The sequence below is a fragment of the Phyllopteryx taeniolatus genome, chromosome 13, assembly GCF_024500385.1.
Source record: "Phyllopteryx taeniolatus isolate TA_2022b chromosome 13, UOR_Ptae_1.2, whole genome shotgun sequence".
Taxonomy (NCBI): domain Eukaryota; kingdom Metazoa; phylum Chordata; class Actinopteri; order Syngnathiformes; family Syngnathidae; genus Phyllopteryx; species Phyllopteryx taeniolatus.
In genome coordinates, this window is record NC_084514.1 from 12,987,193 (window position 1) to 13,014,982 (window position 27,790).

Sequence of the window (27,790 nt, forward strand, 5' to 3'; positions counted from 1 at the left end):
TCTAGCAGCCGCACCTTGTCATCCTAATTACACCTGACCGCTCTTAAGACGCTGTGGGACTCCAACTGGTCGCCAGACTATCAGCGCTCTACGTGGAGTTCGTAGCCTGGCCACCTTTTGCTTCCTGAAGACCTCTTGAGTTACCTCAGTCTGCCATCTGCCCTCGCTCCCTGCAAGCCAGCGCTCACCTCTCGCGGCCCACCGACAACACGGACTCCTACCCTGCCAGACCGGTCCTCGTCGGAACCCTGCCGATCCCGGAGTTAGTTCTCGGAGTTCCTTTGTTCGCTGCCAAGCTGCAATAAACCGTTCTTCACAAACTCACCTCCCTGTCCCCTCTGCATCTGGGTCCAACTTGCAATCTGAATGCAGACACGTGTTCGCTGATAATGACAGAAAATCTGTGTTTGTGGCATTTTAGAATGCAATCAGAGCTTGAAAATACTGCATCTGGAACCTCTCATGTTGTGCAGTGTTAATTTTGAAGGTGCCTTTTTAAGTTACACAAAAACTCCGTCATGTATGATGTCATGCTTATCCTGTGAAGCTAATTTTAAGGAATAAACTAGCATCTCTTTCATAAATACTCTGTATAATATGAGTAAAGAGACAGTCAGTTAACGAGAATAGTATAAGAAGAAAAAGGAACATGAGAAACTTCTCACCTGCAAAGCACCAGCAGTAATTTCTTTCTTAAATCATCGAGAATAGGATGAGTACAAACGATGATTGAATGATGAGTAAGAGTTTTTTTGATGGTGATAATTTGACCGAGAAATAACTTCAATCAATCGTTTGAATTATTACTATCATGTTTTCTAAATTTAAACAAGACAGAGGTGAATCCCAAAATCTGACGTGAATTTCCACTGGAAAAATGCACCTTTATCCCCCCCCCCCCCCCTCATAAAAAAAAATCGAAATCTATTCAACTTCACTGTTTAGTTTATGATGTTTTATCCTAAGTCTGCTTTTCCTCTGAATAGATAGATAGATAGATTCAGCATACAACAATCATCAACTAATTACAGCACATTTCACATGGTTTATTTGATTACTTGTTTGCGTAGTTACCTACTTTCTGTAGTTCTTGATAGGTAAACTTGGAATTGATTACAATGGGTAGTTAGTGTATTCTTCCAAGGTTAAATGGGTGTGATAATCGGCATATTGATGACGTCCTCAAGACTGAGCTACAGTGGTTAACAAAATGTATTGAGATGTATTTGTCTTTGTGTTTGCAGCAGCATCACATTTACGATTGTTTTCCAAACAGATTGGGATAATGTTTTCGGAGATATCGGTTAATAAGCCCTTCGGTGATTTTGACGGCAAGAATGTTGTTCTGAACAGATGAAAAAGGCTCAAATTTGCCCCGATTGCCGGTGTGTGCGTGTAACCCACTTTATTATTGGAATGTGTTGCACTCTACCTGCAATGGTTTGGTGTCGAGACGGTTCTTCCAGACCTTCTGCTTCCACTCTAACCCACTGGCATTCACTTGGAGAGGAAATGCTCACCACATCTCCTCCAGACTCATTTTCTACATTGAAGAAAGAAGAGGGAGAACATACATCATTAAAATCATTTTCACAACAATCACATTCACACGAGGCATCCGATATTTCCTCCTCTCCTTTGACTCCGGCTCATGAATAATCATATAGCATGCAGATTTCTGCCACAGAGACGACCGCTTGTCATGTGCGATAGGCTTCGGCAACATGGGGTAATTAGCTAGATCTATCATCCTCCGCAGGAAGTGGGGGACAAATATAGCTAATGATCCGTGCCTGCCTCCGTGATTCCTCGGCTCGACTCTCCGTCCTTTGCAAAGTTATAGAAGGAGAGCAACTGGAGAGGGAGGGTGATGAAAAGAGGTCCCTCTTGTCGAAAAAGGTCAAACGTGATACCGGGAACTGAAGACGGAGAGCGTGTCCACAAGGCTGTAGAGGTGTTGCTCGCAAACCGCCTGCCTGTCTCGTTGCCGCCAATGCTGCTAATTGTGCAAATGTATTGAGGGAAAGCAGCCACGTTGCAAAACTGCAGACGGACCAATACACGCACACAAACACATACATGGTCACTCACAACTCCTTTCAAGCCAGATCCAAAGAAAACATTCATTGGGCCCTTAGGATAAACATGCAGTGAGTCTGAGTGTGAGTGAGTGCCCGTTGTATTATTATTATGATTAGTATCATATAACAAGAGTGTTGGCAGTTACATCATAAAACAGACTTTACTTTGGGCCAGCAAGGCATTTCTGCTTTTCATTACACAAAAGCGCACGCAAACCCAACTCAAAAGGAAGGACCTGAACCTGTTTGGGGTGAACGAGAGTAGATATTGTGATCCAGGCCCACTTGTCCAACATAGATGACCTCGAATTTCACAAATGTTTGTGTGTTTTTTCTCTTTTATTTTCACACATTTTAGATCGGTTTGCATGGTGAAAGGACACACGCATGCTCTTTCCTCTTGTCCCTGTGTTTGCTGTTCAGGAATTTTTTTTCACTCCTTCCTGATCTCGGGGGTGGGGGGGGGGAAACCTCCTGGGGAGTAGTGGTGGTGTGATGGTGACCCGCCTGGGTCCCCCGCTTTGGCTGTCGGCGGGGGCGGTGGGGGCCCCCCTGTCGTTCCTCGGGTCTGCTTCTTCCTCTTCTCTCCGTTCCCTGCGCCGCTGCTGTCGCCTCTTCCTCTTCGGGCGGTCCCCTGCGGGAGGGGTGGGTGGCTGCAGGTCTGGGAGTGATGTCCCTCTTCGTCGGTGGTTGTCCGGCCTAATGGGGCCGACCCGCAGGAGCCGTGCCTCTTAATCACTCACTTAGCACGCACTCACACTATTCATTGTATATATTTTTCTTGCTAAACACATTTGGGCTCATACACATAGCAAAGGGTTCCTGGGGGAATGGTATGGGATCGGGAGGTTGTGGGTGTCGGATCGGGTTTCAGCACGTCTGTGCTGTGTCCCGGCCCGTGCGCCCTGCCCCTCCGGCCTACCTGCCCCCATCCATCCGTCCATTTTCTACCGCTCATCCGAGGTCGGGTCGCGGGGGCAATAGCTTTGGCAGGGATGCCCAGACTTCCCTCTCCCCAGCCACTTCATCCAGCTCTTCCGGGGAGATCGCAAGGCGTTCCCAGGCCAGCCGAAATACATAGTCTTTCCTGGGCCCGTCCTGGGTCGTCCCCGGGGTCTACTCCTGGTGGGATGTGCCCGGAACACCTCACCAGGGAGGCATCCGAATCAGATGTCCCAGCCACCTCATCTGGCTCCTCTCGATGTGGAGGAGCAGCGGGGTTAGGGGTCGCTACAGCATGTCATCCTTTTCCATGTAAGCCTATCTCCTGCGTCCTCATCTCGAGCACCACCTGCCCTCATTTCTTCCTTCACGACATCCATCAACCTTCTCTTTGGTCTTCCTCTCGCTCTCTTGCCTGGCAGCTCCATCCTCATCATCCTTCTACCAATATAATCACTGTCTCTTCTTTGGACGTGTCCAAACCATCAAAGTCTGCTCTCTCTAATTTTGTCTCCAAAACATCTAACCTCGGCTGTCCCTCTGATGAGCTCTTTTCTAATTTTATCCAACCTGCTCACTCCGAGAGCGAACCTCAACATCTTCATTTCCGCCACCTCCAGCTCTGCTTCCTGTTGTCTCTTCAGTGCCACTGTCTCTAATCCGTCCATCATGGCTGGCCTCACCACTGATTAAAAAAACTTTGCCCTTCATCCCAGCAGAGACTCTTCTGTCACATAACACACCTGACACCTTCCTCCACCTGTTCCAACCTGCTTGGAACAGTTTCTTCACTTCCTGACCACACTCACCATTGCTCTGGGCTGTTGACCCTCCACCCTTGCTATCTCTTCTCATGTGTATACACACACACACACACACAGAATGAGCTGACGATAACCACTGTTGACTTAAATATGTCCGTGGACCTCAATTATATATCACCCACCCCCGATTATTAAGCCAGCATTTGTGTCCCGCTGCAGATGCGGCGTCTACGAAAATAGAGCCCCTGGTGTCTATACTACTTTGGTCCACACTGTGCACAACTACGGCTTATTACACGTGTTTCTACAACCCCCCCGCCTGCCCCCTCCCTTTCTTACTCTCACACAACACAGGCATCCTTGCGTCTTGGTCATTATAATCAGGGTGTAAGTGTTGGCTCTGTCCTCTGATGAAGGTCTTCATGTGGGGGCTGATGACAAATCACAACTCTCTGACTCTTAATCAGGACACATCCCACATTCCCCTGGTGTTTTTGTGTGCATGAATAGCAAACAAATACAAAAGAGTGTGAGGGCTTTTGACTAAGGAAGAGCGATTGACTGAAAGACAAATGGAAATGGATACAATACAACCTGCTACAGCCTTATTCTGGTCATAAGGTGAGGCGCCTGTGTGCTAGTTTCAGTAACAAGGACAGCGACGGGCGTAGCACAGAGAGGGAATAATAGACCTCCAACAGCAATGGGGGCACACCCACAGAGAAGACACACGCGCACGCAAGAACACATACATGCACACACACGCAATTTTGTTGTGTGTGTCAATCACACACAAAGGTACAGACAACTGGAGACACACGCGCACAAAGCTATTCACATCCTCTCTTTTTGTTGCAAAGAAAGGCAGGAGCGTGCAAGAGTGTGTGAATGTGTGTTTCTGGAAGAATGAGGAGCACCATGTCTGCCCTTCACTGGCCTCCTATATCTGTCAGAGCCAGGAAACACACCACAAATAGCCGGGAAAGACTGGCTGCGCCGTCATCCAACAATGAAAAGCCTTTTGTACAGGTAGGTTTGCCTGTGAATTCTGCTGTCACATGTCTGGTGACACATATTGTACATGACAGGAGTTTAAAACACCCCCAGCACACAAACTCACAGAAATCATACCCATTATTTAAATAAAACGCACATACGACACTTGAGGACAATGGGGCACGCAGGAACGCTTTATTCATGTGACGTGCATCTGCACGCACACACACACACACGCACGTACAGACGAAACCTCGTCTCCCGGGCTCTGATAGAGACTGTAGCTGCCTGACCTACATTCTAGCAGATATGTATACAGGCAGAGAGGAGATGAAATCTCTCTCTCTCTCTCTCTCTCTCTGTTCTATATCCTGTGTTCTTCTTTGTGCACCACACACAGAAATGTTTTCTTCGCCTGAATGTCATCATGTTCCATATGAAGCTGGCAATTTTCAGAGCACTTCCATGTGTTTGATGGATTTCCGGCCAAGTTGAGGGTCAGCCTGGTGGACTGAATCTCTGTGTTGTATATCAACGATCTGCTGAGTTGTGTGCATGTCATTTCATTTTCACACCAAAAAGCACTCCGAAACAAAGACCAAAGAAGATGTGTTTTAGCTAGGCCTGTCACGATCATTTTTCCGAGACCATATATTTTCCCAAAAACTATTACGATAAACAATAATTATTATTATTGTTATTTTTTTAATACCACTGAAACCATGAAAAATAAGGCCCGCGCTTTTTATTTTTTATTTATTGCATTTTATTTTTTGCTTTTAATTCAGTATTGTTTACTATTATTGCTGTTGTTATTCTTATAATTTTCTGTCTTGTTTCTCTATTAAATCAACAATTTAATCTCCCTGTGTCTGAAGTAAAGAATAAAGAGCTGGAAGACCAGCCTGCTTTACTCGGAGCCTTCTACTCCGATACTAATCGGTTTAGAAGCCCAAATCAAATGAAAATGCTCCAGATAAATACCTCGCTCAGAATAAACAGGCCGAATCCGAATTGAATTTCGTTCGGTTTCACGGGGGCGGAATATTCCTTTTGCCAAACCGAATCCGAAGTAAATTTCCACCATGTATACCGTCGTTCAGAATAGAGCTGGGAAAAGCTCTGTCTGCGCATGCTTTGTTGCGACGTAAATGCGAGGTGACGTCATCGCTTGCACACGGCGGAAATATGGCACCTCCCGACGCAACCCGTGTGCAACGGAGATCTTGTTTTTAACTACTTTTGCCAAGCGTTTTTTTTTTAAAATAAACATAAAAAAGCAATCCCAACTACTGTGCTGAATAGACAACGCACCTCCATCTTGATAAATGACGTGATGTTCACGACGAAGTGCGCATGTCACACGGCCGTTCTGATCAAATGTAGTGCGCGTCATGTATACACCCGATTTGAATACATCACGTTACATGTAAACGGTTGACCAGAGATCTTCAATAGGAATGACAAAACATTCTCTGTGTAAACCCGGCTACTGCACGCTTGGTCCGCTGAAGACGAGCCCTTCACCTGTCAATCAAATATAGGTTAACGTTCGCTGTAGTCAGCTACTTGGTGCATAACGTGTGCCACTGAGGTTACACTTAATCAACAGCTAACGTTCCCGTGTTTGTTTTCAGTAATAATTCATCGCAGGCTAGCTTGTTAGTTCGCAGCCGGGCTAGCGAACATCACAAACAGTTAACTTTTCCTTAAGTGTCTCTGTTGTGTGAATTTACAGTATGCGCTGCAAGCTGTGAAGTATTGGACGGTGCCAACAGCGGCAAGACTGTACCGGGCCACATGAGGCCACTAGCGGCTAATGACACATGATCATATTATTTGTTATCATATTTGTATTTAAAAAATAAGGGGCAAAAGTAAAGCGTTGCCAGAAAAATAAATACTCACGTAGGGTACAGATACCTGCAAAACCTACTTCTTAGTACAAGAAGGACAGCCGTACGATGCAGTGCATTAGCACACTAAACCCCAAGCGAATAGATATCGGACCCTTCCCAAGATAAAGTGAGAATATTTAACTTGCTTCATTTCATGTCGTCACAATGTTTCATGTCATCCCTTAATCCTTTGATTTTCCTTTTCTGGGCCACACATTTTTATAATAATGAGCTGGAGCTGTAGAAAGATAGTCCAGCTTGGGTTCATTGAGAGGATAGCAGAGCATGTGTTATTCCTCCCCAAGGTCTAGATTATCTATATCTATCCATCTATCTTAAATTCAAGCCAGCCCTCCAGTGAACTGATAAAAAGATCTAAAAGCACTTTTTGAATCAGCCAATCGCATAAAGTAACTGAGAGGGTATTCTTTGTCGCCACAGAATCTGCCTGCATAAAATACATTCGGGTGGCTGTATGCTCGACGACCCAGAGGTGAAAGAAGCTGTCAGGTACTGAAGTGGACTGCCTCTTTATGACCTTCCGGCTCCTTTCAATAAGGAAGAGTGATCCAAGGTAAAAGCCACTTTCTGACCCGCTCTTCTATTAAAAGGAAGTGAGCGCAGCAACTGACGAGGTATGCTTGACCTGCTGGACTGCACTGCTGTGACACGTAAACATCACGTACTTGTCTGCCACTTGACACACTAAAACTGAACTGAACTCATCTGTAATGCAAACTGTACTGCTGCGGGCCTAATTCAAGTGTATCGCTTGGCGGCAGTAATGCACACATATACGTAAATAGAATGAAAGTGACGGAGGGAAGCGTGGCTGCCATAACCACAGCGGTCGCCAGCACAATGCGCTGCGAGTCGGCCGCTGGCGAGACATTGTGGAATACCCGGGTGAGCAGAGAAGCCAGACAGCAATCAGACCACCATGAGGAGAACGAGAGTGAGAGGTAGAAAGTGAGAGAGCGCAAAGGACCGTTTCCAAGGGACAGCTAGGGCCTTAATTACTTGATGTCTCTCTCGCTCAGTCACAATCCTAATCTGACTTCCCCGCTACTCTGTGTGTATACGTGAGGCTGATTATGAGACTGGGAAACCTCCATTTGCTTCACAAGCGAACAACATAGCAAATATGCATGTTTGTGTGTGAGTGTGCGTGTGTTTATGAATCAGAGAGAGAGAGAGAGAGAGAGAGAGTGAACGGTGATTTATCCCCAGCAGCCTCAGAACAGCAAGGTTACCGAGCCTTGACTCGGAAAAGCCACCGGACAACACGACATATAGAAGACCACACTACACTGCACATCAGGGATACTCAACTACAAATCCTAAAGGGCCTCAAATAATGTTTTCAAGAAGTCAAAGGTTCATTTATTAAGGTTAATAATCAGATCAGGAAGGGGTTAGAAAGAAGGAAAAATATCTTGGGGCTTGACAGTTTGAGTGTGTGCCAGTGTGTTTGTGTTTCTAAGAGAGAGATTGCTAAGTGAACCACAAATGATGAAGATTACTTTTACTAAGTTAGCAACATTTACACAGTTAACTTACTTTAGCGGTTTCTGTATTTTGATCCTATTCTGAAAGACAAAGCATACCACTTCCTGGAGCGGACGGTGATTATTTAGCAATAGATACACCTAACTTTCACTAATTTACATTTTGTAAAACATTCTAAAAACGTAGTAGTAGTAATAGTAGTAGTAGTGCAGCACAGTGAACGACTGGTTAGGACATCCGCCTCACGGTTCTGAGGACCCGGGTTCAATCCCCGGCCCCGCCTGTGTGGAGTTTGCAAGTTCTCCCCGTGCCTGCGTGGCTTTTCTCCGGGCCCTCCGCTTTCCTCCCACGTCCCAAAAAACATGCATGATAGGTTAATTGATGACTCTAAATTGCCCGTAGGCGTTCAGGGTGTACCCCGCCTCCTGCCCGACGATAGCGGGGATAGGCTTCAGCATGCCCGCGACCCGCGTGAGGAGAAGCGGCTAAGAATATGGATGGATAGTAGTATTTTAACATTTCATGCATACGCTTCACCACCAATCAATAAAGTACACTATATGCATGTGAAGTGCAGGTATTACTTTTGTCCACTGCGGCTCACATCCACAAATTCTACACGATAGTAACTGTGACCGTGAGTATGTGTGTGCCTTTAAAAGGCAGTTCGAGTCTGTTGAACATATGTGGAGGTGCTGTGAGAGAGCTATTTCCTGGCTATAGTATTAGCCACTGTGGGCTACAGTGATGGTGTGAGTTGAGGCTACTGGCAGGCGTGCTAAGAATGTGCTTTTGATTACTGAATTTTGTTACCGTTTGTTTAATAAAGCAGTTTCCATCCTCTCTCTATCCATGCCACCTGTTATGGATTACAATTAATTCTAACTCGCGGTGGCAGGCTATATTCAATTAGCTAACGAGGTTCACTTTACTGGAGATGTGCAGTGAGTTACTGTACTGTACTGAACTGTACAATAAAAAAAGAATTGTGGTGCACTGCACCGGTAATAAGTGAACCGCGATATAGCGAGGGATGCCTGTTAGCAAATGATCACACAACTACTAAATGCTTAAGACACCTAAATTATAGATAAATATACAAATGAACACAAAACTAACAAATGCTTGAAATACCCAAATGATAGCGATGAACATATTTTCCCTCCCAATTGATGATTTTGGAGCGGGCTTCTACAGGCTGTCCTTGTATCGTTTGCATGGACTCAAGTCAAGGTTGCTGACACAACCAAAACACATAATGAAGGAAAGCATTTTTCACCTTGTGTGCGCAAGCCTAACATGCAGTACACAATGAATGGGCTGCTAGACTGCACGCTGAGCTGCGCGAAGCCAAGTGAAGTGTGGCTTGCGGCCAGTCTTCTATTAGGCTGCCCAATCTCGTCTCTTCTTGGAAAAGGCCAGAACAGTTTGTAGCCCGACCGACACACTGGCCGCCTTTGAGTCCTCCTATTGTGGATGGTATACTGCACATTATTATACACAGAAAAATTATTTTAATTAACATACAGTACAATAAAGTAATACAGGAGCAGTCGAGGTTTTTTTCCATATTTCTACTTGAAGAGCTAGCATTATGTGAGGTAAGAATTCTCTATATTGTGGGCAGCGTGCAAAAAGACAGCTGACCTCCAAATATCTATGAATGAGAGCCCATTTGATTGGTCCTTCCAGAGAAGTGAATTCAATAAAGGCACCACCTGAATTATTGTGCATGAACATTTTTATTATTCCATAAAAGAAAAAAGATATTTCTTCCTTGATTAGTGAACACATTTTTTAATGACAGTATATGATTTTAAATGACAGCTCCAAAAATGTTTTAAAAAAAGCTTGTTTAAGAAGGTTATAGATGCACATACATGAATACATTAATAAATCAACATACATCAATCTATTAATGCATTAATATGAGACAATTATCTTGTCAATTAAACAAAAATAACCCTCTTAGATGAAAGAAAGATGATAAACGAACCGCTGACACAGCGAAGATCAATCCACTAAATGATCAAGCTTCTTTTTATACAGCGGACCGTGTGTCTTGCTAAGTTGGAAAGGAAAACCTTTGGTCCAGTCCATCTGCTTAAACTGCAAGCTACGACGGAACTATGCTATGCCACTTTGGTACATTCAATGAGTCGAGCAAGTTGCAATGATTACAAGTTAACTATGTAGTTTGTTCTTGTGTGTCCATCTGCCTTTCAAAGTTATGGGAAAATGGGATGCTCATATATGAGTAACAGCATTTTAATGTACACTGTTATTAATTTGAATTACAATATGTTGCAATAAGGATGTCATTGAGGGTTGAACTTTACTATTCCACACCGAACTAAAATGCTTTGAAGTCGACTCATTGCTAATCACACGTTTTCTCTGTCTAATCTTCCAATCGGACAAACTGCAGAGGACTTTCGACTCACCCATTTCCTGCTGTTGCCAGACTATAATGCTCACTGGAGCAGCAAAATGTCTTCGTTTGTCTGTGCGGCTCATAAGTAAGCAGATTGTCGAAAAGCATAGTGCGTAGTTTCAGTAGCTTCAGCTATTCAAAGACTCATACCGATGGTACCTTAGGACTCGAAGTGAGAAACGAGTGCAATGGCGCAGAGAACTTTATCTTCATCGCCAAAATGTTGTGTCTAACAATGTACAGACAACAACTGTGAGCTAATGACAACTTGGTTCATCATAGAAATTGTAAGATACAACACACACCAGTGTCATGACACAACACTGAAAGCGACACCTTAGGACACTGACGTCGGTGTAGATGGCCATATGGATGCTGTTCTGTATGTGTGTGGAAATATTTGACCCAAAGTGAGACACCCAAAAAGTCTGTCCTCAATTAAAATAACAGCTCAAGTAAAAGAGAAACAGTGCCTACAAACGGAGAAATGCGAATTTTTGTTTAGCCTGCCTACAACGTCCTGTGTCACAACATGCTACGCTGTGGAGCACAAGATGAGGCCGGCCGCTTTGGTGAAGAGAAACATGTGCAAGACTTCTACTAATTACAACAACTACAATTAGCCTAATGCTAAGTTCTACTTTTTAATTATTTGTTTGTATTTGTTTTCTATGCCGGTCAGTTGAAATATGTCTTTACATATTTCAAAAGACATATTTGTGCATAAAAAGGTTTAGGACGGCTGTATTATGCTGAAAAAATATCAATGTCATCACTGAGGTCCTGGTGCATGATGTCCTGCGGGATATGATTGGCAGATTTGTTCTTGTCTGTCTGGACGAGATTTAGATTTTTTTCAGTTCTAGCCTCAGTTCTCACGAAATACATGTACGGCAGGTGATCTAGAGACTTCTTAAGAACAAGCTGCTTGTGAAGGCGTAAAAAATCGGAGTTCCATATTTCTAAGACAGCCTTTCTGGGTTATGTCATTGCTGAGGGGCAGCTTCAGATAGAACCAACAAAGATAACTTCAGTCCCTGATTGGCCTAAACCTTCCTTGAAAGCAGCTGTAAGGGTTCCTTGGTTTTGCCAATTTTTACAGATGTTTTTTTTAGGAATTCCAGCCATGTTGCAGTCCCTCTTGCCGCCCTAACGTCAACCTCTACACCTTTCCTTTGGTCGGGAGAGGCTGATATGGCATTCAGCGAGCTTCAAAATGGTTTACCTCAGCTACTGTCATTGCTCACCCAGACCTGAATACATAATTTATTATTGAAGTGGATGCATGAGGAGTGGGAGTTTGCGGAGAGCTGTCCCTGCGATCTGTGGAGGATGGTAAGCTGCATCCAGCAGAGCAAAATCTTTGGATTGGTGACAGAGAGCTTTGGTGGTGAAGATGGCGCTGGAGGAATGGTGGAGTTTTTCGGGGGGAAGGAGCAGAACACCCATTCATTGTGTGGACCGATCATAAAAACCTCGTTAGTAAAGTAAACCTTTTTTATTTGACCATTTCACATTCACTTTATCTTACTGTCGCAAGCCCCAAAATGCCAAGCCTGATGCCCTGTCCCGCCAGTTTGCTGCAGAGGGCATTAAAACAGACTCAGAACCCATTAATTTGAAGATAGGCACACTGGTGAAGAAGCCGCAGAATGGGCAATCTGATCCTGATGGGCTCCACTGACAGTGTTTGTTTGTCCCTGACAGCGGGCCCACTCCTCACAGCTTACCTGTCACACTGGAATCCACAGAATACTGGCTTTCCCCCTTTCCCCCATCCACATTTCTGGTAGCCCACCACGTGGAAAGACATACGTTTCGGCATACACAGTAGGTACTCAAAATAAAACTTGAACTCTGGTCTGCTTCGTCCACTTCCCACCCACCCCCAGGCATTCGGGGTCACACATCACCCTGGACTTTGTTCCCGGACTTCCCTCGTTCAAAGGTAACGCGTTCATTCTCACATTGGTTGACAGATTTTCAAAGGTGGCTCACTTTCTAGTTCTTCCCAAACTCTCATCTGCCATGGAGAGCGATGACGTATTGGTCCAGCTCCGTCTGCAAGAGCATTCCATCTGACAGATGAACAGATGAATTGAAAGGTGCATACAGGTTTTGGAGCAACATACAGATCTAGATTATCGTTACTCTCGTCTTGTCGGTCATCACATTTTTCCATAAACTTCAACTGGTCCACAACTCAGCTGCCCGCATCCTTACCAGGACAACCTTTGGACCTATCACCCAATATTCAAAAACCATAATCCTACTATAATCTGGAACCCCCTTACATCTCTGTCTTGACCCATCCCTATGTTACATCCATCATATAAAGTTCATGAATTTTTTTCAAGTGATTACGACAGTAATTGTCATTATTTGCTCTGAAAGCACCTGCAAATGAAAGTATTGTTATTACTATTGCAAATGCTGAAACAAAAAGAGAAACCGACACAATTGCAGAGATGCAAAATAGAAGCAGAGAATGCTACAAATAGCCACAACACAAACGCATTCTGAACAAAAAGCCAAGTGTCAAGTGTGTTAGAATATCTGTTACATTTCCAAATTACATTCTTATAATATATTTACATATTGATATTTTACGTGTAGGAGTGGTTATTTTAGTGACAGAGGAACAGAGTCCCAATTTTGCTTAGGCTGTATCATGATCCTACAGCATGAAGATTTTTTTCATCTTCAAGACTAAAATGATCTTTGAAGAAATGAAATGAAAACAAATTGTTATAGGCCACGCGGGATTGGTCACAATTTTCAGTCGAACATCCAAAATGTGTCAGCTAAAAGGATGATGTTTTATTTCATGTCTGTCACACCATCAATACAGCTACGCATTTGAACAAAATGTGGTAAAGCATTTGAATCTTTTTACCTGACGGAATGAGAGTAAGCGAAAGCTGCTGCTTGCAGAGGACCAGTCACCGGTGAGACTGACTAGCCAGCTGGCAGCCTTTCAGAAGCCACATGTTCAAAGACACGCTGCGATGTTGGTGCATGTAGCAGGGAGACAGTATGTAGGAGCTAGACTCATTTTTGCCCAATATGATGGATGGAATGTATAGAACTGAGGGAGACTATATGTACCTATGACACGCGAATTGCCTCTGACTCAGTTGACCATGAATATCCTGATTACTGATGTAGTAGTGTGTATATTCATGTATTTGTGAATCCATGAACTTGTCTGTTTGTGTGCCTGCTCTAACAGCACCCACGTCGAAATGTACTGAGCTCTATTGTTCTGCTGTCCTTGGGTTTCTCCCATCCCAAAATTCGACTCTTTCTCTCAGTCCTATGTACTTGCTCATTCTCGTTGACTTCAGAAACGGTGGTGGTGGGTGGTTAAGATAGTGTGAATAATAAAGTTGTGTTCCTGAGGAAGCTGAATACACATTCAGAAAATGGAAAGGTTCACATTGCTTTAGGTAACATGAAGATGACTATATAAATCTAGGACAAATTCAATATTGTCAATATTGGCATTCTATGTCTGGCCAGCAGAAGTACAGTTTGTTCAAATTACGTTGTCTGTACATTGTGCGGCATCATAGCTCGCAAGCAACAAGAAGCAGCAGCAGTTTGAATGAATGCGTTCCTGGTTTTGTGTAATCTTTTTAGAAAGCACATCTTCATCTGAATAAATATATAAGCCTACCGGTTTTGCGCCCATTTATTTTCCTCCTCTTCTTTTTCTTGTCCCCCACCCACATCGCTGCCAGTGACGACCCAGAATACCAATGATGCAGTTTGCAGATAGATAGGGAGGGCTGCCTGTCACATGACCCTATTTGTCCTGAGGCTTTACCCAGGGATGACAACAGAGGCAGGCACGCGTACACACACACACGAAGGTACCCACAACTTGCAATACTGTATGTCAGCATAGGCAATGTAGCAGACACAGAAGCATGCAAACCCACAGCATCATATTCATTAACATGCAGAGCCACACACAAAGATTCAGGTGCACACACACACACACACACACACACACACACACACTCACAGATCACTACAGGGGGGAGAGCCAGAAAGGATGAGAGACAGAAAAAGAGAGAACACCCAGCCACTGTACACACATGCCATCTCTCTTTTTCTCTGACACACACACACACATGCTCTAAAGAGAAGGTAGGAAAACACTGAGCACCCTCCAAATTGTATCCATCTCCAATGCAGGCATAGGCACACACTCATACACACACAAATGTCGTCCTGTATGGAGGCACCCCACCCCTGTTGATCACACACACACATCAGTCAATGGCAAGGCTCTACACAGTCACTGGGTATCCTGTGGCACCCAAAATAACAGCATAATAGAATAGCTAGCGATGCCCCCTCACTTTGCTCAAATTCAAGAGTCGGAGTCCAAGGAATTGGCCATCGTAAGACTGAGTGCGTTTCAATTTGGGGGAATCACACTGATAATTCAAATTAGCTCCTTGAATAGCATTTGCTCCCAGAGAGCATTTTTAGATTCATTCACATGGGCAGACTATAATTATGTGGGAAAAGAGGAAGTTTTGCTGTTCATTTGGCATGCTCTTCGGAATTTTCAACTCCTCATAGAGGTCCTCCCCATATACATACACACATACTATATATGATGTAACAATTCATTCATTGTGTCGATGTATCAGTTTATATTCCTACGATCCAACTGGATCGATTTATGCTCAGCAAATTAGCATATATATATATATATATATATATATATATATATATATATATCGATTTCAAGCGTTTAAAAGGAAATACCGCACTCGATTTAAGCACGGACTTTATGTGGAGCTGTATATGTGTTGTATTTCCAAGAAAAACGCTCGTAATTCCTTTGATTTGTACTTGATTTTTCAGTTAGCAAACGGCAGTTAGCACTGTCAAGGCTACTTTGTTCTTCGTCTCTTTTCTTCTTCGCTTCCCTTTTTATGCCCCATTTCGAGTGACTCCTTTCCATAGCGTCCCAAGTGATTAGATGAGACCCCACAGTATGTGTATGTGTGTTGTTTTAAAGTAAAAAGTAGCACTTTTTTAAAAAGACAACTGTCTGTCTGGTGTATGGCAGATGAGAAGGAATCTAGCAAGAAATGATCGTTTAGGATGTATGCGTCTGTGTGTGTGTGTGTGTGTGTGTGTGTGAGACGTGGCAAATCGCCTTGCACTTTGAAACCTTTCAAGCTGCTTAGTTTCGCTTGCTAGCCGCTAGCAATGATAGCAGAGTAAATTTTGACGGAAAACGAGGAGAAGCAGCGACAATGTCAACTACTGGACGCTAGTTCAGGCTCACGTTTGCGCTTCCATAGAGCAGGTTTGTTCATTGATGTATTATCAATAGTCTTCCGAAAATATTTTCTTCATGAAAATCTCACAGTGCTTAGTTTCTAGCCATTAGTATTTAACTGTTTGGAAGAGCGATTCTCAAACCTTTGGTCCAGCTGGTGACAATTTACAGTGGAGACCGTTTTACAAGGACCCCGTTATAATTCTAACACTAATTAAACATCTCTTTTCTAGGGAGGGAAAAAAAAATAAAAATAAATTTAAAAAAAAGGCCAACAATAAAATCATAGCTGAAATAATATAAATAACACTAACTTGCTAGGCAGCACGGTGGAAGACTGGTGAGCACATCTGCCTCACAGTTCTGAGGACTGGGGCTCAAATCCCGGCCTCGTCTGTGTGGAGTTTGGATGTTCTCCCCGTGCCTGTGTGGGTTTTCTCCAGCTACTCCGGTTTCCTCCCATCCATTTGCTGAGCCGCTTCTCCTCACGAGGGTCGCGGGCGTGCCGGAGCCTATCCCAGCTATCATCGGGCAGGAGGCGGGGTACAACCTCAACCGCTTGCCAGCCAATCGCAGGGCACATGCGAACAAACAACCGTTCGCACTCACATACACACCTGCGGGCAATTTAGAGTTGTCAATTAACCTACCATATATATATATATATATATATATATATATAGTTTTATGATGGGTTGCTCTCCTTACAGTTGTGCAGTGTACCACCCGTATTAAGCAATTATAATACAGATTATCATTAGTAAATGCACCTTCATTAACATTCTTAGTCATCGTAAAATTCTACCAAATAAATACCGAAACATATCATGCACACATTAAACGTGTCTGTGTTATATGGCTTGAGGTAAGCCTTGCTTAATAATTTTGTACAATCACAACAAGTAGAGCATTGCACTAAAATATTTCTAAAAAAAATCTCCTGTTCTCTCAATACGAATTGTGTAAATACAAATGTGTTACCATACATTACAGTACAGTATATTGTTTGTCTTTTTTGTGTGTACAGTACAATATTTCCTTCGCCTAGCCCACATACTGTACATTTCATAACACCTGTTGTGAAATGTGTATATGTGCATTTCTGGAACCTTGTCAGGAAACTTGTTAGGTTGCGATCACTCAGCATATTGCAGGCACAAGGAGGTGACAGTTCCTGGAAAGGTGGGATGTTTTTATGCAAATGGCTGTGAAAACCGAACATAGGTCTGAATGGAGCTGGGCTTTTTGCAATTATGTTTCAGCCTGTTCTTTCAAGTTGTTCATGGATCAAATCAAAAAGTGCTTTTGCTCTTAAGTGATGGTTGAAAATATACAGTATGTTTATTTATTTTTTTGAACTGGCTTAATGACATGAAGCATTGATAGCTATAAAACGTGCAATGACCTGGTTTTATTTGTATTTGGGTGCGTATATGTGAACATGGGTGCAGCTGCATCGGCGTCTGTGTGTGCGTGTGTTTGTGTGTGTGTGTGTGCACGCGTACGTCTTTGTGTGTGCTAGTGTGTGCATCTGCGCACATGTGAGCAGGCTCAGGTGGATTGTGAAACCGGCAGATGGACATTTGGAGCAGCTTTCCAGCCTGCAGCAAAGCGCAAATCTCTCTCTCTCTCTCCCTCTCTCTCTCTCTCTCTCTCTCTCTCGCTCTCTCTCACACACACACACAGACAGACATTAGCACTTTTTCACCTTGTGTAACTTTAGTCATAAGAAACATCCTTTGCATTTCAATTCACATGTCGACATCCTTTTCTGAACAAAAATCCTATTCGTGAAATAAAAATACAAATGAACAATGCATTAAAGATAACCCTAACCCAAAGCCTTTTTCGCAATTTGGACAATTTTACTCGGGCAGGCATTCACAGGGCTACTTTGGAATAAAAACAGATACATGTAAATTTTATTACATCGATTTGTTTAACAAAGTATGATCGTGGGCATGCTGGAGCCTTTCCCAGTTGACTCTGGGCGAGAGGCGGGGTACACTCTGAACTGGTCGCCAGCCAGTCGCAGGGCAAATATAAACAAACAACCGGTCGCGCTCACTTTCGCACCTACGGGCAATTTAGAGTCTTCAATGAACCTACCATGCATGTTTTGGGGTTGTGGGAGGACTACCCAGAGAAAACCCACAGAGAGAACATGAGAGAACATGCGAACGCCACACAGGCGAGGCTGGATTTGAACCCGGGTCCTCAGAACTGTGAGGCAGATGTGCTAACCAGTCAACACCGTCCCACCGTATCTTTTTTTTTTTTTCATTTATCGTATTCAGTGAGTGCTATTATTTTAATGTATTTTTTATTTTACTTCAGTGTTTTCCGGTTGTTCTTTTAAGTTAGAATGAAAGTTGAGTTTTGGTATTGGAAAAAATACTAAATATAGAAACCAATGAATAATTGTGTCTATGAATTGATCTCAAAATCAATCAAATGAATCTCGATGATTATTTTCTCCATAATCACTTAGCCCTGGTACTACATACTCCAGTGATAAATGAATGTACTAAAAAGCTACAGTTGTTGACTTTACGGTAAGGAAGATGATTTCCTTCCTGTTTGAACACCCCGAACCGTCACTCGATAGCAATTGTTACCTGGCCTAACACTGGAAACATGCACGTGGACTCAAATTCTCCTCCCAGGCCTAGCTTTCAGTCCAGCTGAAGAATGGAGCAATAAAGGGATGGAGGGATGGAGAGGGAGGTTGTGTGAAGCTGCTCTCTCCCTGAGGAGAATCTTCTGCCAACTCTGTGCCACACAGATCAACAGTCAGCTAGCCAACCGTGCACTGACCTCATCCTCTCTCTCTATCTGTGCAGCTCTATTTCAGGCTACCTCGCTCTCCCGCTCTGCCAGCGGCATTTGCTGTCCCTGCGTCTCCTTACGCCAACTGCCTGTCCTGTTACCAATGGTGCATGTCTAAAGCACTGCTTGCCTGTCTTTGGTCCAGCCAGTCTGTCTCTCTCTTTCTCTCTCTCTCTCTCTCTCTCTCTCTCTCTTTCTCTCCATTATCCCTCTGCTTTTGTGTCTCCGTCTCTGTCCATCTGCACGTCCGCCTGCCAGCGACTCTTTCTGGCCAACAGTTCACTGCCGGAAAGCAGCCAGGCTGTCCGCCGCTCATCCAATCTGCCCGGCTAGCCGCCCGTCTATTCATCATCTGCTTGGTTTCCCACCTACATAGCTGCCTGTTTACCTGCCATCTGTTTTTTGGTCTGTGTCAAGGTGTCTTATAAAAGTACAAACACAAACTCCTTACCCTATTTTATACCTGTCGATACACACTTTAAAAAGATTTACTGACATGACAAGAAAGAGGGGTTGACATGTGCTTCAATTTCCATTTGAAATTTCTCCATCCTAGTGGTTAGACAGGTAGCTGAGGCAAACCTGAATAAAACCAGGGATTCTGGGAAGCCTTAATATTTGAGTTAAAAAATGTCTGTTATTAAACATCTGCACCCTTACAGTATATTTCCCCCCAATTATTTCTATTCATCCATCCATCCAACCATTTTCTACACCGCGAGGGTCGCGAGCGTGCCGGAGCCCATCCCAGCTATCTTCGGGCAAGAGGCGGGGTAAACCCCGGACTGGTCGCCAGCCAATCGCAGGGCACATATAAACAAACAACCATTCGCACTCACATTGACACCAAGGGCCACTTAGAGTTTTCAATTAACCTACCTTGCATGTTTTTAGGATGTGGGAGGAAACTGGAGTACCTGGAAGAAACAAACGCAGGCACGGGAAGAACATGCAAACAGCACACAGGCGAGGCCGGAATTGAACCCGGGTCCTCAGAACTGTGAGGAAGATGTGCTAACCTATTTCTATTCAGTTGTTAAATAAATGTAATTGAATGTATTATAATGCTGAAATCAAACATCACACACACTGCTACACCTCATGGCCACCTTGGCAGAAGTCAGGAAACAAGACTCTCAACAGCAACTCTCCAAATATTGACTTTTTTTTTGGTGAGAAGCAGGAATCACTTTTAAATATACGTTCTACTCAGTGACTGTGTCGTGGCACTCGCCTGACTTTCGTGCAGGCAGCGTGAGTTCAAGTCCCACTCAGTGACAGGGGGGTGAATATAAGTGTGAATCGTTGTTTGGCTACAGTAGGGGTGTCAAACGTGCGGCCTGGGGGCCAAAAACGGCCTGCCAAGGGAGCAAATCCGGCGCATTCATTGCTATTTTTCAATAGTTGTTGCTTATTCTGGCCACTGGAGGGCGCACTAGAGACCCCTTACCAAAGTCGTATATAAAGAAAGTTTGGTCACGCTGTGAACTCACTGCATTGCTCTGTCATTGGTTACACCGTGTTGTACCTCAGCACCCGTGTTGACACCCCTGGTCTACAAGATACGTACAGTATCTTGTATGTGACTGGTGACAAAGTCCAGGGTGTGTTCCGCCTTTCATCGAAAATCACCCGGGATGTTCATGTTGAATTTCCCAGTTTCAGCGGAAAGGGTGGTCTTCAAGGACCACAGCTTAACTCTGCCTGCTTTTCAGGATGCTTTCACAGCCCTTGTTTGCAGCATTATGCTATTGCACGTCATTCGCCAGTTGAGAGTGAATCAGGGTCGAGAACCATACCTACACCACCTCGGTCTGTTTATCTTGTTCCTCACCCAAGTTCAGTTTCTGTGTTCACATCTGACCATATGAGCCGCAACGGGGGGGAAAACAACCAAGTAGTTCGATTCATAGAAACTAGTCGTGATTCTGTAATAATGATTTCTCGATGGATGTTATTGTCTGTCTAAACAAGATTCTAAAGAGCTCAAGAAAGTTCCTCATAATAGACATCCTGTCTCATTCAAAGCTCTGTGCCTTGTGAAAGATGTTTGCGCAATTAAAAAAGGCTTTCTCTTCTATTTTGCCACTATCCTATTTGGACATCTCCCCCATATCCGCCCCTATTCTTGCCACAACGCGAGAGCAAAGGAGGGTTTGAATGGCTCCTCTCATCTAAAGGCTGCAATGGGCTCACTTGCTCGTTTGTCAAGGACAACTCTAATGGACCTAGAACAAAAGAATAGGGAGGAGGTAGCGAAGGAAAGAGAGACAGATGGAGGAGGAACAAGATTGCTCGGTACAAGGGGCATTGAAATGACAGATATTTGAAATAAAAATCCCGAGCAGTCCGTTTTGTCAGTTTTCCTGGCTTTTGCCCTGCACTAGTGTTCGCAGGTGGAGAGCATTTTCCATCATGCATAGCGCACAGATCCAGAAGCAAAAGACCAACTTGCTACACTTCATGTGTTTATTACTACGCCTAAAAAGAAAGTTTATTTTGGCCTGGATTTACACGACATCGTTGAAGTGGCACAATCCAGATTTGTTTCTCCCGTGTGGGAAAGAGTCAGTCCAGGCCAAACTAAATATATTGTTCTTCAACCACAGTGTTTTTTAGTCTTTTTTTTTTTTTTGTATTGCAAATCCTTTGTTATATGATTTCTCCAGCATATCACTGGATCAATCGTTAAAAATGTGTTACGCAGCAATCGTGAATTCCCTTTGTAACGTATCATATTCAAATATCTCCAATGAAACGGTAGGAAGCGCAGAGGGAAGCCCGTCTAGCTCGCTTTGTGTCTTTCCCGTCTCCGACACCTCTGTATGTGTTTACAGTCGTTCCCACGCGGAGCACGCAGCTTGCTGTGCGCACAATCAAAGTCCTCTAGCCAGATAGCTAATCCCTGATGTGGGTTGGCCCACTTATTGGTTCCCAGCTTTTGGAAGGGAAAGCTAAAGCGAGAGAGGAGATGGGAGGGGTGTGTGAATATCTTTCTTTTTACAATGATAAACCTGACCATTTTGCTGCCTCTTGCCATTCAGTGTGACTTTGCTACCCTGCCCTCCGCAGCCATTCATTGGCAAGACACCACAAACGCAGAGTTTTCAAGTGTCCCCAATTGTGACCACTGTGCCTAGATTCAACTATTGGTAAATAACCAGCAACATTAATAACCAACTGCCATTATTGGCATCCATCCCCATCTCTTTTTTCTATGTTGTCTCTGCATTTTCATTCTCTGAAATGAGATGAATGCTAGCTGCTGTTCTTCTGGGGAGGAAAGGGTGTGAAAAGAGCCTGTTTCAGCAAGCTCACTAATAACCGCCAGTGACTGATCTGTACATCACCTGTGTACCAAAAAAAATACAAATTATAATAAAAAAACGAAACAGATCATAGAAAAGCAGCCCACTTTGAATCGGTTTCGGCAGATTGTGCCTGAACTACTTGTAGTTCCCCACATAGCCCACATGAGATCCCTCAAGATTTTTGAGAAATCATATAGAAAACAACGTATTAGGCTAAGAAGCTAAACGACAACTGTCAACAAAGAGAATGAGCATCTAGCCCAGCTAATCAGTCATGGTGCTGCATTGTGCTAAGGTGGGGTCCTCCTGAGACCGAAGCTTCACAGATGAGGGGCGCATATCATGTGATTCTTCCAGGGGAAATGCACCCAAACATGGGGGGCTGAGGGAGACGCAGGCTGGCTGTGGGAGACCTTGCTGTAATTAGGTGCCCTGAGCTTGACGCCCGCACGCCATCGAGCCCTCCCTCCTGCCTGCAAATCGGCTCCCAGGCAAACACACACACACACACACACACACACGCAGACATTTGTACCAGTAAGCACATAGTCGAAAAGTAATGGTATCTATGTCCTCAAAACAGAATGACCTAGAATGATACTCAGTACAGTGTAATGCGGAGAATCTACATTTTATAGATTAAAACAACTAAAAAACAGAATGCAAAATGTTGTCAATGTTGACAAAATAACATCAAATATTGGATCCTCCCCAGTTACTGAAATGTAATTGTTTCTTACCTGGCACATTTCTCACCCTTTCGAGGGACTGGGAGTTAACGAGCTAATCATCTAGCAAGCTAACGAGCTAGCTAGCTAACGAGCTTGCTCGACCGAGGCGGGGCCGTCCAATACATCGGTTTTGTTGTGTGGGTCCCCACATAACAGAGGCACGGGAAAGTTATTGAACACAACAGCAACCTTTTCCAGCCTGTAGCTGACTATGGACACTTGTGCACATACTGTACGAATGAACGTATTTGATTGACAGGTGAACTTGTTTCCAAGGCCTCCAGCAGACAGCCCCTGCACAGTCCTGCAGCTGGAAAGCAGGCTTTATTTTTCATGATTTTGGAGAAATATTTTATGTACGCTATTTGGTGATTTTAAAAAAATAATGTTTCATTCATTCAAATTGAATAGGCTTATTAAGAACACTTCGCAGGGGTGAGTCAATTTTTTTTTTTGCACTTTACAGTCGCTATGTCTGTAGAAAATTATTAAGTAGTCATTCCGTAGTCCTGCTAACCAGTCACCAAACGAGCAAACACAAACCAAAAATGGTAGTAATTGGTTAAATCGTTTTTCAGTATTCCTGCACATTGCCCAGACAAACAATGGTGAAATAATATCCTCCAGCACGAGTAGGACCACTGAGAGGTCTTCCACACTTCATGAAATATGCCTAATATTTCACAATATATTTCAGATCATCAACAAAATGTAATACACACGTGTCAAACCTGTGGTCCGGGGGTCAGATCCGGCCCGCCACATAATTTGATGTGGCACGTGAAAGCAAATCACGTACATCTTTGTTTCTTGCTAAAATACCAAAATTGCAAATTGTGTCCACTTTTAATAATGTTGAGATATTGCGAGCACTTTTTGTTACCAAGCCCCCTTTCAAAATAAACTGAATAATAAAACAATGACTGCCTGTCTTTCGAAAAATTGTGTGCGCGCGACTGTGTGGGAGCCGGAAGAATAAAATAGCTTCAAACTGCCAACTAGCGCCTGCGGAAAAGTTAACAATCGTTAGCGTTAGCCACCAGGACGGAAGCTCAGAGCCCGCAGTTCACGAGGCTATGTGAGCAAAGTTAGTGTTATGCGGTGGATTCTCCTGCGCTGTGACGGAAACTCTGCATTCGATGCACACAAGAGTCAGTGTTACCAGCAGGAGGTTGCATGGAATGACTTAGCGTGCTTGCACGCCGCACGTGAGCCCAGGTTGGCGCACTCCAACGCGGATACAGGCTACACTCGTTGTTGGAGACCACTCCTGAAATCGGGGAATTTGAGAGTAAAAATCCACCTAATGCGAAAGGAAAACCACTTATTATTCCAGTGGAGGTCCACTTTTTGAATGTCGTCACTCTGCAACTAAAGGTACCTTTGGTTGGACAAATATAATGGTGACAATGAAAATAGCTCATAAGAGTTTCAAAGAAGAGCTGATATCTAGCTCTAGCCATTTTCCATGGTTTTCGTAATCCATCCATCCATCCATCCTCCCGTACTGCTTATCCTCACTCGGGTCACGGACATCCTGGAGCCGATCCCAGCTCGCTTCTGGCGAGAGGCTGGGTTACACTCTGAACTGGTCGCCAGCCAATTGCAGGATTTATAAATTATATTTAATAATACAATTAAGCTTTTGTATTCTTCAGATAAAATGCATTTAGGGGTACCAGGTATTATAATGACCAACAAATTGAAGAAACGAGCGTGGTCTAATTGTTTTTTTTTTCATGACTGTGTACAATTTTAGATACATATTGGTCATATATATGATAATGCAGGCATTGATGTGATTATTTAGAAATGACTGATATTAGGAATGGGCTAATTCCATTATTCAATGAATTGTAATGTTTTGAATGAATAACAATGAATATAGAGGTGAAGTTTCACTGGAGCGGTTCGCAGCAGCTGGGATGAGAATCAGCACCTCCAAATCTGCCAACCATTCGCACTCACATGCACACCTACGGGCAATTTAGAGTCGTCAATTAACCTAGCATGCATGTTTTGGGGACGTGGGTGGAAACCGGAGTGCCCGGAGAAAACCCACGCAGGAACGGGGAGAACATGCAAACTCCACACAGGCGGGGCCGGGGATTGAACCCGGATCCTCAGAACTGTGAGGCTGACGCGCTAACCAGTCGGTCACCGTGCCGCCCTGTATGTTTTTTTAATGTATGTTTTTGGACTAATGCACGACATGCCCTTTTAAAGCTTTACAAAGACATGCGTTCTTTGTATCGATTTCAAAACATCTTCTTGATCTTATTGAGTCCTCTCGTGAAGCCTCACCATACCTCAGTTCAGCAAAACAAATAACTGTTTTGCTTTTTCTTTAAATTCATGTGGTTTGCTTTCAACATGTATCACTACAAGAAAAATTAGAACAAGACTATACGCCACAGGTATTCAAAAGGAAGCACATTCAAATTAGTAACACTTGTACATAAATTCAGGTACTAGAGATGTATTTTCATTTTTAGTGTCACGACTCATTTTACACTCTACAAAAACTGTCGTCATTTGTCATTAAAGTTAAGGCAGAGTTTTGTTGTTTTATGTTTTACATTTATCGTGACAATTCTTTACAAACAGCACATGCATGACAGTTAAATGTCATCAGCACAGTAAATGAAGCTTTTACCATCAGTTTGATCCTAAAATGGTACTATTGCTAGTGCGCATATAGTTTTAAAATCCAAACACAATGACTAGCATTTGGTAGCAGTTTGTGTTCGACATTAGACATTTCACGCTTAATGCAACTAAACGTATCATTGCCAAAACAATCGGATGGAAGCACTAGGTGCCCAAAGCGCTCACAGTTTTATTTCAAGAAAACGGTCTTGTGTGAGCCTCTGACATCGATCGCTAACAGGTACTGAATGCTGCAAAACCAAATCCTCGATTCTTAATTTCTCAGACCATATTTTTGAAAATGTCAAACATGGTCAAATTCTGGATCAAATAAGAATAAATAATAGTAAAGAAACCTTTCCCAAGCTAAAGAGCACACCAGAGCCTGTCTCAAAATCTGCCCTGGTCCACAAGAGCAGAACACATTGGTGTGCTGGCTTTTGACCATGGCAATTTTAATCAGTCTTTTTCACACTTCATTGGGGATTCATCACCCCCTCCTCCCTTCAAACATTGTTTGGAAGAGTTATCAGCGGCAGGCAGCATATCCGGTAATTATACATGCAAGGTAATGTGGGGAGCCTGGCTGAATATTTCAGCCAACTGTATGTGCTGCTGAAAATCACCGGAGGGTACAACTGCCTCACCATACTTGGACGATGGCAGCTATAATTGAAGAATGACGTCTGAGATCGACCAGGGAGCTAGATCTATTGGCTACGTGATGTGAAAGAGGTTCAAGCATACAATTCAACACTGCAATGAGTCATTTGGGCTAAGTTTGCGGTGGAAACAAAAAAGGTACACAATGCAAAAAGAGTGTGAGTGTTTGAGGGCATCATGATTGGGTTTGTTGCAGAGGCATGCTACAAACACTTCTGGAGATGCGATCACTAAGAATTTGGTGGGTATAGTGTGAGTAAGAAGCCAGCTGTTTACGGAGGCCTAACACACATGCACAGAGACACATCGACAAACGCACAAAATCTAAAACTACCAGTCAGACAGGGTCCTCTGGGGAACATCAGAGCAGAGGCATAACAGTGACTCATTCAAATGGTCACGGAACACACACACACAGACAGACAGGCATGCATACACACACGCTCACATGAACGTACACACACACACACACACGCATACAGACACGAACACACACATTCTACCGTTGCAGCCAGGCTGTCCGATAGAATCAGAGCCCAGCCCATGGAGTGCTGTTGACAGGTGTGGCCCGCCAGTCATGCACACACCAGCCGGCCATGTCCTCCAACCCTGCGCCTGACAGGGGGATCACATGGATGACCCCAGTGGATGACCGTGTATGTTTGTGTTTAACAAATAGGGATTATATGTTTGGCCAAAGTGCACACGTGCATTCATTCCTCTTTTATTTGTTTGTCTGTTGTTGGCTCTTGCATACAGCAGACCAAAAAACTGTTCCGGTCAAGCAAATATTCTCTCTGTATGTGGGATGTACAGTATAGCCATGTGCAGATGTGCAGTATGTTTGACGTGTTAATTCATTCAGGGAAGAGAGTCCTTATAGGCAGGATGACTATTGCGAGCAAAGCCAATCAAATTGATGTTAGCGCCTGCGAACAAAGTTGCAGTATATACGGGTACAGAATAAGTGTGTGTAGGAGTGAAGCTTTGAGACCTGATACTCAAATGTGAAACTAGTCTTAGTGTCGCCCACAGGCACAAAGCTTTCTCAGTCATCTAATTTACCGGATAACATAGTATAGGCACTGCAAGAAACCATAGTACCTCAGATGCAACACGTTGCGAAAAAGGTCTGAATGGCTTGCTTCCCATTTTCTACCTGCATAACTGTCACTGTTCAATCGTAATTAGAATGGCATTTGCTGAAAGCGTGTGCCAAATCCTTTTATTGTTATTAGATGAGCATGGGGGCACGTGCGATGCATTCAAACACGCGAACAGATGGGCAAGCAAGAGCTCGCATGCACGCAGGCATCCACACAACAGCCACCCACACCCAAACACATTTCCACACTTCAGAAAACACACACACACACACAAATACAACCCACTCTCTTGCCTCAAAGCAGTCTCGTCCAGCTACTACAAAGCCCACCAAGAGGTCTTTGCAGATCAAATAATCATGCCTTCCATCTGCTTCCATTTCTCTACATTAGCTTTGTTGAGACGGCCTACAGACCACGTTAAGAAGTACCACTGCCATGGATAAAATAATGATTGCGCTCTCATTCCCCAACTTCTCATTATCTCCATCTACAGCCAACGCAAAAACAAGGAAAAGATAGGGCACAACTGCCCTTATAGTGGTTCAAATGTTATGGCATCTTCTCTGCGG

The 27,790-nt window shown here is 43.8% G+C and overlaps 1 protein-coding gene across 5 annotated transcripts in view; it reads right to left on the minus strand.

Moving 5' to 3' along the window:
* myt1lb (myelin transcription factor 1-like, b) overlaps positions 1–27,790 on the minus strand; it is a 120,467-nt gene that overhangs the window by 80,468 nt on the left and 12,209 nt on the right. For all 5 annotated transcript variants that reach the window (XM_061794994.1, XM_061794996.1, XM_061794997.1 and 2 more), the window contains one exon: positions 1,433–1,543. The gene's annotated coding sequence lies outside the window, so the exon portion shown is untranslated. The remainder of the gene's footprint in view (positions 1–1,432; positions 1,544–27,790) is intronic.